Here is a 4,805-nt window from a genome sequence, read left to right on the forward strand (position 1 = left end):
ATACGTCCCCTATCTGGGGATCATATATTAAATGGATTTTTAGAACAGGGAGCTGGAAAAAGTGCTTGCTCTGTCCACTCCGCACATTGACCTGGTATTGCAGTACCTCCAGTACTGGTGCACCCCCTTTCCTACAGCAGTTTCCAAAAGCGGGAAAAAAAACTGATGAGCAAGAGGTGCAGCACAGCTGCGGCTGCTAACAACCAAGCACTTAGATTTAGGCCTCATGTCCACGTGATACATGGCGGAAGTATCGCATGATACTTGTGCGACGGCTCGTGTTTTTGCGTGATGTCCTGTAGTTTTTATTTGTACCATTTTGGAGTTTATAAGACTTTATCGCTGTTTATTATAACTTTTTTTGGAGATAGGAATCGGTTACGTGCACACTTCCCATAGACTTGTACAGGGACCCTTGGTGCGCAAATGTGCACAAAAATAGAGCATGGTGAGGTTTTGCACGCATGCGAAATGTGTGAGTAAAGAGAATTCTGAAGGCATCCATTGAAACAAATATGTTTGTGTGAAGCGGCCCTTACTGTACTTTTGTTAGCACGAATCAAGCACATTTGCAAGCGCAAAAAAACACGCAACCATGCCGCCATTTATTGAAATGGGCTCTCTTGGAGCGTTAAGGATATGGGGGCGTGGTCAGACCATGATATTGTTCCAATATCCGCCTGTAAAACCCCCTCGAGGCCTGCCCACGGCAGCAGGAACATATCTATCCTAGAATAAGATGCATGTGGCGCGGAGAGAAACGTTTAGTCCCTCTACGATCCATGCATGCACCTCCACACGTCGTATAATTCTTCTGAGTGTATGATTGGGACAATGGGTGACATGCCCCTGCCGCTCGCGGTGGAGTCCAAGGTAGGGTCCACCACTGAGTTTAGATCTCCTCCGATCACCAAATTCCCCTCTCGAATTTTAGCCACTTCGGAAAGAACATGTTTGAAGAATTTGGCCCTGCCTTTTAAATGGGAAGTAGACATTTACTAGAGTGTAGGTGGTGGCGTTAATTACGCAGACTAATATTAGAAATCGCCCGCCTGGGTCCACGTATACGTTTTTTTGGGAAAATGTAATGTTCCGGCTAATGGCTATCATTACGCCTTTCTTTTTTTTCCCTTCATTTGATGCCAGGAAAATGTTTGGAAATTTAGGGTGGTTGCAGGGGGGGTGTTTATCTCTCAGGAAGTGTGTCTCTTGGGCGAGGAAGATGTCTGAGTGGGACTTAAGAGCCTGTCTCCAAAGCATGCTACGTTTATAGGGGCTGTTCAGGCCTTTTACATTTAGGGATGTGATGCTAATGGGCATAACTGGTAGGTGGTTTATACGCTGGGGAGTCGTTGTGTTTTTTCATATTAAGTATGGTGGGGGGGGGGGGATAGGGAAGTGGCCTCCTACTGAACCTTTTATAACTATATTTGACATAAGGAAAAAAAACATCATTAACAGTTAACAAAATCAAAATATTGTTCATCCAGCGCCTATCTGCACTGGATGAATGAACCTTAGGTAGGGGTGGCATTTTAAACCATCCACTTTAGGCTCCGTAAAGGAGAAATATAACTATGGGTTCAAGACCCTTTACAACATCAATTTATGCGTGTCTGCCATGCTTATCTGATGTTTTCCAGTCTTGTTCGATTCTTGTAGGAGATTCTACCGCCGTCCTCAGAGGCTTCTGAAGGATAGGGATCCCCCATTGTTTCAGGAACGAGACGCCTTCTTCTGGCGAGGTGGCAACCTGGATGGTTCCATTTTTTGAGATCAGTAGTTTGGTTGGGAATCCCCATCTATACTTGATGTGCGCCTCTCGTAGTGCTGCTGTAACTTCTGTAAACTTTCTCCGAGACTGCAGAGTGGCGGCTGAAAGATCTGGAAATATTTGTATGTCTTCATATGGAGTCGGTAGTGTGCCTCTACGCCTTCCAACTGCCAAGACTTCCTCTTTTATTTTATGGAAGTGTATTCTTGCTAAGATTTCTCTGGGGGCTGACTCAGGGACAGAGCGTGCTTTTGGAATTCTGTGGGCTCTGTCAACTGCATATTCGATCTCGGGAAGGTCCGGGAGGAGCGTTTGGAGTAATTTGAGTATATATTGTGGAATGTCAGGGGGGGTCACAGTCTCTGGAACTCCCCTAAATTTGAGATTGTTTCTTCTGGATCGGTCTTCCAAGTCTATGACCTTCTCTCTCAAATATGCGACTTCTTCCATACTGCCATGCGCATCTACCAACTCGTTGTGGGCTTTGGTAAATTCTCCCATTTTCCGTTCAAGGTGGTCAGTTCTGGTAGCTAGGTGGTCGATGTTAGATTGTAATTGACCAGAGAGGCTCTGTATATCTTTAGAAATGTCCTTTTGCAGCGAGATTAGCATAGTCTTCAGAGCGTTTATAGTTAAGGGGCTTTCAGAGTCGGGATAAGCTTGGAGATTGTTGATAGGATCTGTCTGCGGGGGAGTTTCTTGTGGATTGTTATTTTGGCTCTTTTTTGCCGCCGGTCCTTTTGGGGAGGGGGAGGCTGGTAGGGGGTCCTGAACATTCCTTTTCCCTCCGCTTCCAGGGGAGCTGTTGGGATTGGCTGGGGTAGGCGGGAGAGATCCTGTGGAGGAGTATGGAGACAGAGCCGCAGGGCTGTGGGTGTTGGGTATTTCTTCGGTTACGGGGATGTTTGAATGAGATGTGGCGGGTTTGTTTTTGTTGCTCTGTGTGCCAGGCGGGAAGTACTCTGAGAGTCTCCTGGGGGCCGTTGCTTTAATACGTCGCTTAACCATCCTGAATAGTTAATTCTTGGATATGCGCTGTGGATTGGTCGCTATTTGTTGTATAGTGGTCTACTGGGTGGCGTATTCTTTATGGAGGCGTTGGAAGGCGTAGTTGTTTGTTAAAAGTTCCTTTAGAAGCTCATTGATGTTGAGTGGTCCTGTTATGTGTTGCTGAGGAGCCTCATGTGGCGGGTGGAGTTAGAACATAGAGTCCTGCTATTCCATCTTGAGTGCCTTAGGTAGCGCTCCTGTAGAGTTTTGAAGATTTGTTAAGTGTGGCTTTGCCTGATAAGAGTCCTTTCTTTTTTTAGAACTATCAGTATTTGCTGAGAAGAAAGTGTTTGGGATTGAGGAGTCCGCTGGGTCGCACCGGGAATTTGATATTTGCGTCTGCGAGGCGCGCGATGTATTGCTTCCTTGGGTGTTGCGGGGGCTGGGACTTGCTTCCAGGCTATTTTGTAATGCTGAGGAGGCTATATAGTGTTTTTCTGTCAGTACCCTTTGGCACAGGGTCTGTCTTTGTGGGTTGCTGACAGTTTCTATATAGCAGTCTGGCTATGCAGATATTCCTCCACAGATCACTTGGCAGTAAGGTGGGGAGGTATTCTCCTTGTAGTTAACTGTGGGTCCCTCTTCTCAACACACTTAGGCCTCATGTCCACGGGGAAAATCAGATCCGCTGCAGATTCTCCATGTAGAATCTGCAGCGGGTCCCTCCTGCCCCGCGGACATGAGCGCTGAAAATGGGAATAAATGAGAATAAACTCACCTCCCATCCGCTCCGTTTCTTCTCTTCGCGGCGGCGTCATCTTCTCTCGTCGCGGCCGGATCTTCATTCTTCGGCTCGGCGGATGTGCATGATGACGTCGGTGACGTGCCTCGCGCATGCGCCGGGCCGAAGCAAAATGATCCGGCCGCGACTGAGAGAAGATGGCGCGGCGCCGAAGAGAAGAACCGGAGCGTGTAAGTAAAATATGATTTTTGTGTCCCGCGGATCCGGACGGCTTCCATAGGCTTCAATAGAAGCCCGCGGGAGACCCGCATGAAAATGGAGCATGGTCCAGATTTTTTTCATGCTCCATTTTTTTTAAAATCACTTTTATTGACGATCCGCGGGTATTTATCTACCCGCGGGTGGTCAATGCATCCCTATGGGGTGCGGATCCGCGCGCGGGAGAAGAGTTAAAATCCGCTGCGGATTTTAATTCTTATTTTCCCCGTGGACATGAGGCCTTAGGCCTCCTTCCCACGAATGGATTTACGCCGCGTAAATCCGCGGCAAAAATCCGCTGCGTTGCCCCATGCTATTAGGTTCTATTGAACCTAATAGCACAATGCACACGATGCGTAATTCCACCGCGGAATTACGCACCGTGAAATCTCCCGTTGTCACCCGCAGCATGTTCTATTTGCTGCGGGTGTACGCGCTGACGGCTTCCGTTCACGCTATCTCCCGCTGCAACCAGCGGAAGATAGCGTGAAAAAACGCTTCCCCGCCTACCGCCACGCGTCATATGACGCGGCCGGCGCGTCACGTGACACGGCCGGCCGCGTCATGTGACGCGGTGGGCGTGTCACATGACGCGACGGCGGTGTGCAGGGAAGTGTCTTCACGCGATCTTCCGCTGGTAAGTATGGGGTCTCTGGGGGGCGCCGTGACGGGCTTCACTGCGTAATATTACGCGGCGGAGCCCGTCACGCTTGTGGGAAGGAGGCCTTAGGGGCCTCGTTGCTCTTTCTAATGGGCAAGGATTGGCTTTGTTTAGTGCTTTGAGAAAGGGATGAGAAGAGGTTCAGGTCCTGGTTATCTCTGTTTTGGCCACTAGATGGTGCTGTGGTGCATTGATATTTGAATTGCACTATACTTTAATGGAGCCTGCTGTCGGTCTGAGAGCTCCGGGGAGAGGACCTCCGTTCCCCCGCTGCACGTCAGAAATAGTGAGTACTGCTTTAAACTTTGCCTGGTGTTGATGTGCTGGGAGGATCACAGTATCCTCTCTTTTTTACTTTTCTGCTCTGGTCTGGCTAGTAT

At 48.7% G+C, this 4,805-nt stretch overlaps 1 pseudogene; it reads left to right on the forward strand.

The window, feature by feature from the left end:
- Window positions 1-128, forward strand: LOC136601098 (U2 spliceosomal RNA; annotated as a pseudogene).
- The last annotated feature ends 4,677 nt before the right edge of the window (window positions 129-4,805 follow it).

The sequence above is a fragment of the Eleutherodactylus coqui genome, unplaced genomic scaffold (assembly GCF_035609145.1).
Source record: "Eleutherodactylus coqui strain aEleCoq1 unplaced genomic scaffold, aEleCoq1.hap1 HAP1_SCAFFOLD_30, whole genome shotgun sequence".
In the NCBI taxonomy this organism is placed as follows: Eukaryota; Metazoa; Chordata; class Amphibia; order Anura; family Eleutherodactylidae; genus Eleutherodactylus; species Eleutherodactylus coqui.